We start from the raw sequence: 16,685 nt of genomic DNA on the forward strand, positions 1-16,685 counted from the left end.
GCGGGCATTGGGCTGCTGTCGCGCGGGCAGGCGGTGTCGGTGCGGGTGGCTGGTGCCGGCGGAGCACAGCGACTCAGGTAAGGAGTGAGCCGGTGGCGTTGGGCCTGCCTCGCCGCTTGCGTTGCCCCGGGAGACCGTGCGAGTGGGCGCTGGGGCATGTGGGCGCAGACCAGGGTACGGCCGCGCTCTTCCCTGCGAGCTGCCCCCGCCTCGGAGTCCAGGCTCCCCCGCGGGGGGTCTTGCTGGCTCCGGCCTTCCCCCCACCTCATTCGCTGTGAAGGCGGGTGGCAACCAGCGTACGGGGCTGCTGCTCCCCCCGCCGCTTCCCTGCGGTTTGGGTGGGGAATGTGGGGCTAACTCGCGTCCCTTCCCCGTTATTCGAGGTGGGGTGGAGGGCCCAGTCTGCTCCCCCTCCCCGCGTACCCGGGGGCCGCAGGGCCTGGTCTGCTCTCCTGGAGCACCTGCGGCCACCCAGGGAGGGGCTGGCACCGCACAGACACTTCAGCAAATAGGTGGGCAGTCATATCCTCAAAGAGCTGACACGTTTATTTCAGACCCTAGCAGGTGGATGAGGCAAACAGAAGTAGAGTGTGGGGGAATAATGCACACGTATTTAGTGGTTGAAGGAGAGGGTCCTTCATGTCCACTGGGCTCGATGGTTATGTAATTTTCCCCCCTTTATTATAGTTTTGTGCATGCAGCACACTGCAAAATGTGTTTTAGGCTTTGAACTCACCATTTGCCTATAAATAGGTTGAGGCAATACCAACCTGAGACTCATTTGCCTTCTTTTCTTTTAAAAACAACATTTACTTTCTTGACCCCCTGTGAATCAGTGAGACTGCTCAGGCCTCACCAACACAGAAAAGTTTTACTTGTTATACTGGTATAGTTATATCTGTATAATTCCTGTGAGGACATTCCTATTCTGGTATTAGGTTGGTTTTCTTTTTTAGCTTAAACCTCTTTCAAAGTAACATAAACTAAACCAAAAACTACCTCTGTTATGAGGATGGGTGGAAAAGTCTTCTGTAACATTGACTTCACCCTCCTGGTTGAATCCCTAAACCCCTTTCTGTATTGTGATGTCTCTGACATTGAACTGATACCACACTTGATTTTACTCATTTTTTAAATTTAGCTTCAAGGCAGTCTTCCTTTTATGTTATTGATTTGGCTTTCAGTATGCTAAACTCTCAGCATTCCTGTTTTATGTGCTGACATCATATGTTCCATAAAGCACTAGAAAGATGTTCACTTTTTTCCCTTTTTAATTTTCATGTTCTGCTGTCTCTTTTTTTTTTTTTTTTTTTAAATTTTGATTTTTCCCTTCCCTTCTCCCGGCATCTCTGCATCTGCTTAGTTAGAAATGTATAATAATCTAAACCTCATTTTCACTTTGAGCTCCTACTTGGAGAAATGAAATGCATTTGTGACATAAGATTGCCTTTTGAGTACCCAGCACTTGTCTGCAAAAAAACAGAGAAACCTCATGCCAGGTGGAGAAAAATAAAGCTAATTCCTTGCCTGTTTTGTAAGGTGTGATGTTATTAAATTTTCCTTTTTAGTAAAGTGTAGAGAATATTTGTACACCAGCAATTTTGTCGTTTTCCTCTTAGACATGATTTCTGTGTGAATACAAAGTTTCTTTCCTAACTGCCCATATATTTCGTTTAAATCAATAAAACTGTGAAGCCCTATAGAGATCAGAAATTTCTTAACCCTCCCAAGGCTATACTGTAATTTGTTCATGGTCATAAAAGAAAATTACAGATTACATGAGAGTAACATTAAGAGCTTGACTTAAACCCACAAAAGTGGAAACTAACAGTTAAGGCTAAAATTCTTCCAAACGTTACATTTTTGCCTAACTACTGCAGCACATCTGGTTTATAAGATTGTACCTAAATGCAGCTAACTATGTCTTAGAGTTTCAGGATTGCTTATTAATCCCTTTGTGTTCCGTGTACTTCATATTTTAGTTCACTCCCTTTTTAATTTCCTTTTTATGCTGCCCTCTTATATCCTTTATGTAGTGACTCTTGAATTCCTGTTTCCTTCCACCCTCAACTTAAAAAAAAATTCCATATGTTAGACAACATTAAAAAGTCAGTACTTGTTAGTCAAAAGAAAAAATAAAGATAACACGGGGAAACTGTAGTTATGTTGGATACTATTGCATAGTAACCATTGGCAAACATTGACACTCTAATGGTCATCAGAGTAGCTGTAATTGTCATAGTGCTGGGGAGATTCTTTATTGTCAGTGTGCTGAGGTTTAGAATATCTTCATAACACTGCTTTATATGCTCTGCTTTTCTCAGGCCAAAAAAACATGTTATTTAAAATTAGTGTTTAAAAACACATTTCCAAAGTATCTGGGCTACACAGTGCTAATCATTTAGACTAGAATGAAAATTTCCACCTTAAAATAGAAGTCCTTTTTTGCTGATGTACAAATAACCTCAAACTGGTTAGTCCTCTCCCTATCAGTCACATTTATATGCATATCTGAATATCCTATAATAATAATGTTTAATGTAATTTGTTTTTGTTGGGCATGATGCAAAATGCCAGTAGCCTTATTTAAAACCATTTTAACGACTACATTCAGAAACTCCCTTTCTGCTGCATACGTAAAGTTTGATCATTCATTTGCTAAATCATGTAATAATATTCAAAATCACAACACTTTCACTTTTCACAACTTAATCATTATTTAGCTGTAATTCTGATGATTTGCTATTAAAATCCTGAAAATAAATTGATTATGCTATTGTTAACCCTTAACTTTTATGTCCCAAGTGGACAATAAAACATATGTAGTAAATATATGGGGATTTGGGGGAGCAGGGGGCAGAACCTGCTAGTGCTATCCACGTATGGAGTTCTACTGACTACACTGCGTTTCATGGTTTTGGCTCATTATTAACACTCTACTAGTAGTACATTTCATGCATCTCATTCAGTTTTACTACATTGTTCCTAGGTATGGTGAATAGAGAAAATAATTTGAAATGAGTGAGTTAAAATATTCTATACTGAACTAGCCCAAAAGCTCAAGGAAAAATGGGGTAAAATGAAATTTCTCTGAAATGATACATATGGTGTAGGCTATTGGGATTTTATTTATAGTTTTAAAATTCAAACTATGATAGATAATAGTTTCCATAACAAAGGGTGTAGTACATAATACTGCGAGCCACTGTGTGTCCTCCATTTTCACTGAAATGGAGAGCATGCTTTTATTTTTCTATATATTTGTACAGTGCCTAATCCTAACTGGAGTTTTTTTGATGGTACCACAATACAAATGATTTATTGACATAGGACAGTGTTTTTGGGGCCATATCTGATCATGATTATGGGGGCACTCGTTCTCCATTCAAATATTTTTAAATGTTTGTAAAGTTTTTGTTAATTTTGAGTTCTAGAAATGGCCAAAACTGGGATAATTTTTATTTTATCTTAAATAAATATCAGTCAATTCCAGTGAGATTCAGATGAACAGGGCCGGCTCCAGGCCCCTGCGGGCCAAGCGCGTGCTTGGGGCGGCGTGCCACAGGGGGCGCTTTGCTGGTTGCCGGGAGGGCGGCAGGCAGCTCCGGTGGACCTCCCGCAGCCACGCCTGCGGGAGGTCCACCGGAGCCACGGGACCGCAGACCCCCCGCAGGGACGCCTGCGGGAGGTCCACCGGAGCCGCGGGACCGGCAAGCGGCAGAGCACCCCCCCACCCGCGGCATGCCGCTGTGGTTGAGGCGGCGAAATGGTTAGAGCCGGCCCTGCATACGAATAATCAGTTTTATTTCACAAACTACTTTAATAATATACAAATCAGTAAAGCACTTTAGAAACTGCTGGGGTATGATTATCTAATTTAGCCCCTGAGTTATGATTAGTCACTTCTCTGGGATTTCACTGTTCTCTCTTCTAGTTAATACTGGTGTGTGTCTCATAGACTTTGAGATCAGAAGGGACCATTATGATCATCTACTGTGACCTCCTGCACAATGCAGGCCACACAATCTCAGCCATCCACTTATATAACAAACCCCTAACCTATGTCTGAGTTATTGAAGTCCTCAAATTGTGGTTTGAATCTCCATGCAAATCAGCTTTCAGAATTGGAGTACTTAGTCAAAAGGAATAGTCACTGTGCTTGAAGTGAAGCGCACAATAAATCTTTGCAGGATTGAGCCCTAGATGTTTGAGAGATTCCGTTTTGTGTGTGTGCGCAATTTTCTGTGGCAGAGCTTCTCAAATTGTGGTCCATGGACCACCAGTGGTCTGTGAGCTCCATTCAGGCAGCCCACACATGAGAGTGAAGGGCCACCCACCTAAGTAGTGGAGCTGTGCAAGTGTGGCTTTGCTAATTAGGGGCCTGGAGACTGGAGAAGATTCACATGTAAGGTGAGGTGTGGCCTTGAGGGGAATAAAGGATAGGTGGGAGAAGGTAGTGGGATGGGATGAGACGAGGGCGTGAGGGGAATTTGGGATGCGCAGAGCTATGGCGATGAGAGAAAAAGGTGACTTTCCCCAGCTCCAAGGCTGCAGCTGCTGGGGGACAGACGGCCCTTTTTCCCAGCCTCAGCTCTGTGGCTGCTGTGGCGGTGAGAGACCCCCTCCTTCCCAGCCCCAGCTTGGAGGCTGCCACGGCTGGGGCGGGAGAGGAAGAGACTCCTTCCTTCCCAGGCCTAGCTTGAGGGGGCTGCCTTGGTGGGGGAGAGAGGGCACATCCATCGCATTAGAAAGGTAAGAATACTGATATTAAAATATGAATTGTACATTTTTATTTGTAGACCAAAACCAGTTTGTTTTTTAAGAGCTTTTTTAATAGAGCATTTATACAAAGCGCTTTACAATAGTTAACTAATGGTACAAACAACATTTGGAAAGATCATTAAGTCTTCTGCTGAGACCCTCAGCAATTTTTAAGTGGTCTGCGGGGGTGTGTGGAAAAAGTTAGAGAACAACTCTTCTAAGATACAGTTCTGCTAGTATAGTAGTTCTGGGTAGAATGGTCTATTGGCAATCCTGTTTGTTCTGGCAATAAATATTGGCCCAGTTTGTAAATGTATTCCTACTTTGATCTGGAGGACAATACTGATTTGGTATGAGAATGATTGTATAGGTTGTGGAGTGTGTTTATCAGATGCCTGGGTTTAGTTCTCTAGTGCTCTGTGGTGACTTGTCAATTAACGAGTCATAATTGGGCCTTAGATTTTGCATTCATAAACCTTCCTACACCATTTACTCCTGGGGGAATTCTGCGTCAAATTAAAATTCTGCGCACTATATTTTAAAATTCTGCATATTTTATTTGTCAAAATAACACTTTTTTGGTAATTTTATTGCAAAATATCTCTCAGTAAGTATGTCTGTAGCAATACAGACCAAATAAAAAGATTCTGGTAATTTTTTTTGACAAATAGATTCCTTACTAGGCACATTAATACAGAACTCTGAGTAATTATTTTAAATTACAATACATAACTGTATTTCCTTCACTGTCAGAAGCAGTGCAAAGGCTTGGGGAGTCAGGGGTAATAGAGGAGCTGAGAGAGAGGGAAGGAGCCTGGAGTGAACTTGGAGGGTTGTTGGGTGTGGGTGGGAGAAGTATGGAACAAGTTTTTTGGGGGGAGGGAGAGGTGGGATTGTGAGGGAGTTGGGAAGCCTCCCTCATGCAGACCCTGGCTGATCCCAAGCCTCTTCCCCACATCCTCATGGGTCTCTGTAAACTCCTTTCCTATTACCATGTGTCCCTGCAACTTCCCTCCCCATGTGGCCTTGCACTCCCACTCAGCCCCTGGCTCAATGCTGTCACTCCACAGGTTCCTGAGCCCACACCCCAATGTGTCCCCTCACTAGCCATTCTGAACCCCAGTCTGTGACCTCCCCCAGCAGCCTTGTGTACCCCACTCTGTCTGGCCTAATGTGGCTCCGTGGGGAGGGTGCTGTGATGAACTTCTATTTTTGGGAGAATTCTGCGCCACTGTGCATGTACAGAAGTATTTTTTTCCCCCACAGAAAATACATTCTGTATTGCCGTTCTTCCTTTTGTCAACTAGAGGCCCACTGTGGTACCAGAACAGCTGGCTGGGTTCATGTTGTTGGCTGTTCCGATGCCACAGCAACTTCTGGTGGGCAAAATGTGGAAAGGAACTGCAGCACGTTTTGGGCAGAATGTATTTTCTGCAGGAAAAATAAAAATTCTGCTGGACACATGAATTCTGCAAATGCGCAGTGATGCAAAATTTCCCCAAGAGTATCCATTATCCTGTTGTGGTGTTTCAGTGTTCTTACGGGGGGACTGTAGGCATACACTGGTGTTTTAGGAAGTAGAAAGTCTATGGTATATGTAGTTCCTTGATGCTTTCATTCTGAAGCAGGTTTATGAGTAATGCATGATTTGAAGGGTCTTTTTTAGTTGGAGTTTTTCGTGGAAAACATGGCATTTTTTTCCCTCTCTCTAGATTACCTTGTAGGGGGCCTTGTGCTTCAGTAAGTCTAAGGCAAGGCTTGACGAGATTATGACAAGATCATTTGTATACCAACTGACTACTTTTTTTTTTTCTTGAAGTTTTTTAGTAAGAGCTCTGGGTAAGAGCACAGTTTGAGCAGTGTAATTTGATCATTGATGTGTAGGTTGAACATGTCTGGATTGATGCCATGGTCCTTTCTGCTATCTTGTCACTTCATGTTAAAACAGATGCCATCTACTATTTTTTTGTTTCACAGAGAATGGATTGGTACATATGCTAATTAATCCACCATCATTTCCATTTTGCAGAAACCCAAAGTTCCATCCAGAATGTCACATTGAAGAAGAGCTCTGTGTAAACTCAAAAGCTTATCTCTCTCACCAGCTGGCACTGGTCCAATAAAATATATTACCTCACCCACCTTGTATCTCTGATATCCTTGGACCAACACAGCTACAACAACACTGTATAGATTGAATCAAAGTTTTTTGGGGGGGGAAAGAGAAGCTTGAAATGCACTTCCTAATTTCTTTTTTTTTTTTTTTAATATGTTGATTACCATTCTGTAGTGCAAAGATGGGGAACATTGGTTTTGGGTAGTCTGATGATATTGGTTAGTCTTTTGATGATGATCAAGTAACTGGAATATCTTACTGATGTTCCTTCTAATACAGAAGAATCTGTTTTTTGAGGGCTGAAGCAGTCCTAGCATGGTGGTTAGCCCATATGATCCTGTCTCTGGTAAATGGACTCCAGAACTATGTTGAAACAGCTCCTATAAGTCCTATTACTGTGTACACCTAGAAGTTTGAATTTCTCCTTTGATATATTATTTGATACTTGTTGGATCTAATTTTCTGTGGATTTTATTTGAATTAATAGATTGCAATAGAAATGTCTGAGGACAGGTTTCATAGGCTCCAAGGCCAGAAGAGACCATTATGATGATCTAATTTGACCTCTAATATAACCTAGGCCACAGATCATTTCTCAAATAATTCATAGAACATATAGTTTAGAAAAACATCCAATCTTGATTGAAAAATTGACTGTGATGGAGAATTAAACATGAACCTAGGTAATTTTGTTCCAGTGATTAATTATCCTCACTGTCAAACTTACATCTTATTTCCAGTCTGAATTTCTATAGCTTGCAACTACCAGCCATTGGATTGTATTATATCTTTCTCTGCTAGGCTGAAGAGCCTATTATTATATATATATTCCTCATGTAGATAATTATAGTCTGCATCAAGTTACCAGCTGTCCTTCTCTTTGTTAAGCTAACTAGATAGGCTCAAGGAGCTCAGTCACTATAAGGCAGAGTTTTTAATCCTTTAATCATTCTCATAGCTCGCCTCTGAACCCTCTCCAATTTATCAACATCCTTCCTTCTTGAATTGTGGGCATGAGAACTGGACACAGTATTCCATCTGTGGTTGTACTAGTGCCCACAGAAGTAAAGTAACCTTTGTGCTCCTACTCCAGATTCCCCTGCTTCCTAGGATGACGTTAGTTCTTTTGGCTACAGCATCATATTGAGAGCTCATGTTCAGCATATTATCCGTCATGACCCCTGAATCTTTCTCAGAGTCACTACTTCCCAGGATAGATTCCCTTATTCTGTAAATATGGCCTACATTCTTTGATCCTATATGCATACACTTACATTTAGTTGTATTTAAAGTGCTTATTGTTTGCTTGTGCCCCGTTTACTAAGCGATCTATATCACTCTGAATCAGTGACCTGTCCTCCTCATTATTTACCACTCCAACATTTGTGTCATCTTCAAACTTTATCAGTGATTGTTTTTTTTGTTTTGTTTTCTGCCAAGTAAAATAAAATCTTAAATATTGTAGGGCCCAAAACTGACCTCTGTGGGATGCCACTGAAAACACACCCAGTGATGATTCCCTGTTTAGAATTACTTCTTGAGACCTATCAGTTATGCAGTTTTTAATCCATTTAACATGTGCTATGTTAATTGTATATCATTCTGTTTTTTAAATCAAAATACGGTGCAGTACCAAGTCAAATACCTTACATAAGTTTGAGTATATTATGTCAGCACACTTACCTTTATCAACCAAATTTATAATCTCATCAAAAAAAGTTATCAAGTTAGTTTGACAAGATCTATTTTTCCATAAATTCATGATGATTTACATTAATTCCACTGCTCTCCTTAAATTCTTATTAATTGAGTTCTATTATCTTGCTGGGATTGATGTCAGGCTCACGGGCCTATAATTACCGAGGTCATCCCATTTACCCTTTATAAAAATTGACACAATATTAACTTTCTTCCAGTCTTCTGGGACTTCCCCAGTGCTCCAAGTCTGATTGGAAGATTAATGGTGATTTTCAATGACTTCCTCAGCTAGCTCTCTTAAAATTCTTGGATGCAAGTTTTCTGGACTTGCTGATTTTAAAAACGTCTGTCTTTATAGCTTTTGTTTAATATTCTCCAGAGGTACCAGTAGGATGAAGAGTATTTTTATTTCATGATGAAAGTACATCATCTTTTCCTTCAAATACATAACAGAAATATTTATTGAGCACTTCTGCCTTTTTTGCATTATTATTGATAGTGTAGTGTTATGGACCCATATTATTCTTAGGTTTCTCTTGTTCCTAATATATTTTTAAAAATCCTCCTTATTGTCCTTAACTTTGCTGGCCATAGGTTTCTTCTTGTGTCCCTTGGCTTCTCTAATCACTTAACTATAATTTCTTTCTTCTGGTTTATGTTCCTTACAATGAGCTTTACCTTTCTTTCATTTGTTATATATTTTTAATTTTTTTGTAGATGTCTTCACTTCCCCTCTAAGCCAGATTGTGTGTGTTTAGTGTGTGGTTTTTTTTAAAACCAGCACAGTCTTCCTTAATTGTTGGATTGTGGCTTTTTGGGAATCTGGTAAGGTGTTCTTAAATGATTCCCGATTATCATTCACATTTTTCTGAGTCAGTTCTTCCTTCTAGATAATTGGGTTATGATTGTTTTCAGCTTTGTGAAATTGGCCCTGTTAAAGCAACAAATATATATATTACTGGGTCAGACTCATTCTGCTTGCACGTTATAAGTATGACCAAGTCATGATCACTTGTACTTAAACTAACATTAATTTTTAGTTCTATGATCAGCTCCTTGTTAGGACAAGATCTGCACTAATAGTTCTTTTTTCCCATGTTGACCGTATAATTTTGTAGTTGGGAAATTGTAATCTGTAATGTTTAGAAATTCCAAAGAAATTTTAGTACTGGCAGCATGAGATCTCCAACATATATCATTTTAAATCAAAGCCCCCCATGATCACATACCTTTTCTCCTATGCATTATGGATAGATGCATAAGGAGACAGTTATCCTTTTCCCTGTTGTGATTTGGTGGTCTGTAGCAGACTCTAATGACTACTGTATCTTGTACTTTATCTGTTAGAACATTGATTCATAAGCATTCAAGATCATTTTCTTTTGAGTTTTCAGTAACTCAAACAGGGAGGAAGGATTTTTCTCATAGTATTATTTGTTTAAATGGCTTGTTTCTAGATTGGATCTGGAAGTTGAAATTGCTAGGATTCTTTCTCTTCTGAGTTGTCATTATTTCTAGAAACTATTAGTGTCTAATGCTGCTTCAGCCTGATAATACCCTCCCTTAGTATAATTTGTTTTCTTCTGTTAGCGCATGATTATGTAATTTTGTAGTTCTGCAGTTCTCAAACTGTGGTATAGCCTGCTGGTGGTTTCCATAGAGGAGGTTCTATGCTGCTTGCGCCTTGTTTTCAGATCTGAAGGACTTGGACATCTGTAGAAGCAGCAACAAGGCAGAGCCACCATAATTGCCTCCAGTAGAAGCGGCTCCTGCATAGAAGAAGAAATGGGAGCTGTTCTATATTCATCTACATTACATCTTTAATATCAGTGATGTAAGCTCTAGCATAGACCATGCTTAGGCATTTTCAGCACTGTCTCAGAGTAGGGTTTCACAATATGGTAATGAAAATATCAGACCCTATCTACTCTAGTGCTGGCATTGCTGCTATCACTAATGCAACTGTATCGGTGCTACACAGTGGGTATGAAATTCTATAGTGTAGACAAGGCCTCGGAGACAGGATCTGTCATCTACCAGTGAGAATGGAGCTGCCAATTGTCTCGGGATCTGTCAGCGAGACAAGAGCAACCTCTGCCACTACATAGCTCTCTTATGGTAGTCCCCTTCTTCCTGCACATAGGTCTCGATGTGACAGGCCAGAATTTCAAGGGAGTGGGGAAAGAATCAATGAGTTGTTAAATAGTTGCAGGTAGCAAGGGGGGAAGCGTGACTTCCCTCCAATAGAAGGACAAAATAGCAAATATAACAAACACAGTAAACAATATCTAAATACTTTCCTAATGTTACATTTCCATATAAACAATTGTAATTACTACAAGGACAGTTAGTGATTACAAATGAGATTAGGACTGGGATATTGGAAAATGAGGTCCATGAGACTGTCTCAAAGGTAGTCCATGATGGGAACATTTGAGAACCCCTGTTAGTGTTATCAGTATTGAACAAATTAGCATCTATATGGTGTATGTCCTGAGGTTCTGTATAGTTTTTCTTTGTTTTTGCATCAAATATTATCTTTTGTTTTAAAAAAAAATTCTGTGTGCTTTTAATCATTTATGTTGATTGATTTCAGATCTTGAAGTGAGTTTGGGCTATATTGTTTGATTAACTGATTGATTAATTTTTTTACGAGTAGAGAGGCTCATGGTTTGAATGTTTCCCTTGTAATTGTATAGGTTTTATGGACAGATCATAAAGGTTTTAAGTGTGTGGCTAGTTGCTTATCTATTAATATAATTGGTGTAAAACTAGTTAGTTACATTTTGACAAGCATGGTTGGGATTTGACTATTTATTTGTTCATTCTGTCATAGATAGTTGCACATTGTCTGTCTGTCTTTTACTGAACTAAAAGTAAATCTACCAAAAAAAAAAATCCCCTTCTGTTCTGCTACTGAAGAACGCTGGGCTGCTAAGTCCTTGCAGTCTGAGTAACCACAATTGTAGTAAATGTTAATAGTATTGTGAACACAGTTACATTCTGTTTGATCTGTTTTATTTATAAATGGTTACTGTCAGGTTAAAAATCACATTTAAGAAGTATATTCCTTGCTTATGTTTGAAATAATATTTGATTATTAAAACAAAATTAAAAACATTTTTCACTATTTATGCTGCTAAATGCAAAGAGCAGATCCTATGGCTATAAAAATTTGACTAGTAAGTTTCTAACATTTCACTTTCAGGTTGTCATGTACTAGCAATGATAGGCTTGCAAAAAAAACCAAGTTTTTTTTTTTTTTTTAATATTATTATTTAAAACTGGTCACCAACCCTACATTTTGAATCATATTTGACCAGACAGTGTCTCTTCTTAAAAGTTTTTGCATCTCTTTCAGTTAGTTTTAAGGACTAAGGCTCGCTATTTCAAATGCTTACACATGTTCTTAACTTTAAGACTTGGCCTATGATCCTGAAAACACACTTGGTTAACTTTGTTTGCTGCATCAGTGTCCAAGAAAGCAGGGACAGCTTGGTTACAATATTAAGTGCAAATAGCTGAGTAACAACAGGTGGATTTTTGGATCTGAGTCTGCAGCCCACATCCTATGGGGCTGGTGACTAAGTTGGACCTATAAGTAATCTGTATAAGCAGCTGTAGTTAGGCAAATGTGTGCATGTCAGGAGCATCATCATATGAGTTGGGCCAAGCTTCCTAATTGTTGTCTGAGTTAATGAGGCCCCAAACTGAAGTTTGTCTTGTTAATAATGCAGAACAACAAAACTCATTGAAGGCATGTGGAATGACATTTACCTTTCTACAGTTTGGAGCCTTAAAAGGTTGACAATGTCTTCTGGAAGGCCAAAGTTTTGTAAATCACATTAGTCTCTTTTTTTTATGGTCCTGTTTTGTTGAGCTGCATTTGTTCTACAAAAGGATGTGGAGGCAAACACCAAAATGTTATAGAACACATATAAGAACGTAGAATAGTAAATACTGTATTACGCAGTTTTGCATTTTACTTACAGTTCTGAGTCAGTGTATCTGATTCCAAAAGATAAATTCATATACTACTGATATGGCGTTAATACAAGAAGGCAATGTTATGTATTTAATTTGTATTTGCTTACCAGTGCTGCATCTTTTAGTTCTTAATATAGTCTTAATATAGTCTTTAAAGTGTAGCCAGGAAATCATGAAATATTTTGTGACAAGTAACTACGTATGTATTAGAAAAAATATTGATTGATTTCATGTTCTATATTTGTGCTTTCAGTGTACGCGCTTTTTTTTCACTGAGATAGGGATAGTAAGTAGTAGAACAGCTCACAACATCCGAATTCATATGCTGGTGCTGAAGGGAGCAGTTCTTGTAGTGGTGCTGACTTCCTTCTATTCTTTTGCCCATAAAAGGAGAAAAACGCTACCATATGACTTTCACTGAAGAGAATCTCAAGGCAAAAAATGCATGTTTTAAAAATTGCTTTAGGAAGTTTATTCTGTTACATTGTTTGCTATATTCTATTTCATGTAAAAATGTCTAAAGTAACTCAGATCTTTTTTTTGGTCCCCTCCCTCCCCCCTCAGTTTTGTGCATCTCAGTTCATAACAGTTTTTTAAAAGAGAGACCATATTACTGGTGAAGAATAGATTTAATTCTTCCTGGGAATACTTGATAGTTACACCTTCAATGAAGATCTGCAGAATTGAAATATATTTTGTTCTGATGATTTTTTTTTTTGGTTGAACAACTTTGAATTAAAGAGAGGATTCTGATGGGGGGGGAGGGGGCTGGGTGTAAAGAGGGTGGAAAGTAAATACTGTATCACCTCTTTGACCAAGCCATTTCTAAACCTTGCAGAAACATTTCTCCTGGGGCTGAGAGAAACAGCTTTCCAGAGCATTCTTCCATCCTGTGTCAGTGACTATCTACACACCCAATCACTTAAGAATCAGTTGGATTTTACAGAGTATGATGCAGTTTTGTCAATAGCATTGTTGTTTTGGCTACTTTAAACTGAAATCTGAAATTTTAAAATATGCAGCGAAAAGCTGTGATTGTAGATTGGCAGCTGTAGAAAATCATTCCATTATGTGAACATTTGTATAATGTCAAAAAAATGACACGTATTGCATATTGGGGACCAGATTCTTTACTGCCTTGCAACCCTGTGTAATCACTTACACTTTAGCAAAGTGGGTTACAGCTTTTTTGTTTTTATTTTTTTTTTGAGTATGCCAATGATACTCAGACCTCAGTGGTTCAGGAGCCAAATTAATGATCAGCATTACCCAAAAGAGCCACAGTAGTGTGAATTCATTGTTTCATTTACTTTAGTATATATTGATGTTTAAACAATATGATGGGGAAATGTTTAGTGTGTATGTATATAATATATAAAAATTCTCTCAGCAAAATAAGTGACCAAGTATTATTTTATCACCTACAATTGGTTAATAACATAATAAAAGCATCCTGATTGGTTGTTAATTAAATCACATAGTGTTTTAATATCATGTGCTGCAAATAGCTGCACGAGATACATTAAAGAGCCACTTATTTAGTCTGAGTATGACTGAACTGGGCAGTATTTCATACCCACTTTGTACCTTGTGTAGCTATTTATGTAAACCACTGGAAAATCTCACCACTGGCAGTTAAAGAGCCATTGCTTTGTTTCTTTTAATCAGAATTGAGGGGAAACTATTGTTTTAGCTATGAAATTAAAATCTTAAAAGTTTAGAGCTTGGTGCCTTTTCTTTAGGATTAAAAAGGTCTTTAAAAAATTGGTGTTAACAAACAAAGGGGATTATCTGGTCTGAAGTAACTACTATAGTCTACATCTGCTAATCTGCTTTGGAAACAAGTGAAAACATGAGATGTCATCCCCTCCCCCCCAATTATTCATAAACAGTAGCAAACATACAGCCTCCAAAAAATTGGTGATTTTTATTTTACATTCTCATTAGCTTCTCAAAGAGATTAAGTGTCCTCTCCAGATCCCCACGTAACAACCAGCCAACTTAATGAGTGGCAATGGAAGGCTGTACTGTCAGCTGCTCTATATTGGCATACCTTCATTGAAGCTAGTGGACCTATGCCAATTTACAGCAACTGACTATTTGGCCCAGAGTCTCTTCTGGTATTGGAAACAATCCAGGGTGATTAGAATAAGGAGTCAGATGCTCAGATACAATAGAGATGGGAACACTAGTTATTTTTATTTATTATTAAGCAGAGATTGAGAATTTCCAGGCTTCTAGATAGAAGATGCACTTAAAATTCCATTTATTCCCCACAGTACCAAAAGTGTAAAGAGACTGTTGCCTTTGATTTCTGCAATATGTGGATTGATATATACTAGCTGAGGATCAGGACCTTTAACATTTGTCATCTTAACAAAATATAGGAAACCTCTAATCACATTTTTAACTAAATGTAAAAAGGAGTTGCTGAGTAACTCTGTGGTATACCTGGAAACTCAAAGATGCTGTCTGCTGTGTCCCTGGTTAGTTTTCAGAATTGTTGCTTCTGAAAAGCAATGTCTCCAGAAATGGAATTGCAGCAGCCCTCACTCAAGGGTATTATGAGAAGTATCACTTTTCAGGAGATTTGTGATTCACAGACTTTCCATTCATGCAGTGGGGTAACCTATGACCGGTTTATCTTTAGACTTTTCAGGTGATTGGCTATAGGCATCCAGCGCAACGACCATGGCTATCAGACAAGGCCTTCCAGATAATTTAAATTGAAGGCCTCAGCCCACCAGCATAGTGATAAGCATGCTCACAATCAGCTGAAGTGAAAATTTAACACCCTGACACTCCGCAATTGTGAGGCATATTATAACCAAGTGGCGGATGATGTCAAATTTCACTTGAAGCCAGCATTTCACATCATTTGCAACCTCAGCGGTCAAGAGGTAGTCACTACAAACTGCATCCTGAATGAAAGCCAAGGCCATCCATGTAAATCGGATGATGCCCTTCTCTCACAGGTATTCTGTTTCCCATTTGGGGACAATGTATACCTTCAAGTCAGCAGCACTGCTGTGGGTACCCGCATGGCCCCACAGTATGTCAACATTTTTATGGCTGACTTAGAACAGTGCTTCCTCAGCTCTCATCCCCTAATGCCCCTACTCGCGCTACACTGATGACATCTTCATCATCTGGACCCATGAAAAAGAAGCCCTTGAGGAATTCCACCATGATGTCAACAATTTCCATCCTACCATCAACCTCAGCCTGTACCAGTCCACACAAGAGGTCCACTTCCTGGACACTACACTGCTATTAAGCAATGGTCACATACACCACCACCCTATACTGGAAACCTACTGACCGCTGTACTTACATACATGCCTCCAGGTTTCATCCAGACCACATCACATGATCCATTGTCTACAGCCAAGCTCTAAGATTCAACCGCATTTGCTCCATTCCCTCAGACAGAGACAAAAACCTACAAGATCTCTATCAAGCATTCTTAAAGTACAATACCCACTTGCTGAATGAAGAAACAGATTGTCAGAGCCAGAAGAATACCCAGAAGTCACCTACTACAGGACAGGCCCAACAAAGAAAGTAACAGAACGCCACTAGCATCCAGCGCATCATCAGGGATCTACAACCTGTCCTGAAGGACAGTCCTTCACTCTTTGAGATCTTGGGAGACAGGCCAGTCCTCACTTACAAGTTTCAGAGTAGCAGCCATGTTAGTTTGTATCCGCAAAAAGAACAGGAGTACTTGTGGCACCTTAGAGACTAACAAATTTATTTCAGCATGAGCTTTCATGGGCTACAGCTCACTTCTTCGGATGCATAGAATGGAACACATCGATTGTATAAATATCTTCTTACAGAGAGCATGAAAATGTGGAAGTATGCATACCAACTGGAAGAGTCCAATCAATTGAGATGAGCTATCATCAGCAGGAGGAAAAAAAACCTTTTGAAGTGATAATTGAGATGACCCATAGAATGTGTGAGGAGAACTTAACATAGGGAAATAGATTAAATTAGTGTAATGACCCAACCATTCCCAGTCTGTTTAAACCTAAATTAATTGCATCTAATTTGCATATTAATTCAAGTTCAGCAGTTTCTCTTTGGAGTCTGTTTTTTTTTTTTTTTTTTTTTTGTT

The 16,685-nt window shown here is 39.3% G+C and overlaps 1 protein-coding gene across 4 annotated transcripts in view; it reads left to right on the top strand.

Annotated features, from left to right (window-relative positions):
- The window catches only part of FAM49A (family with sequence similarity 49 member A), a 78,865-nt gene continuing 62,180 nt past the window's right edge, over positions 1-16,685 (top strand). For 3 of the 4 annotated variants that reach the window (XM_030555388.1, XM_030555387.1, XM_030555391.1), the window contains exon 1: positions 1-77. The gene's annotated coding sequence lies outside the window, so the exon portion shown is untranslated. The remainder of the gene's footprint in view (positions 78-16,685) is intronic. The other variant, XM_030555389.1, reaches the window with a different exon arrangement.

Source organism: Gopherus evgoodei, chromosome 3, assembly GCF_007399415.2.
Source record: "Gopherus evgoodei ecotype Sinaloan lineage chromosome 3, rGopEvg1_v1.p, whole genome shotgun sequence".
NCBI lineage: Eukaryota > Metazoa > Chordata > Testudines > Testudinidae > Gopherus > Gopherus evgoodei.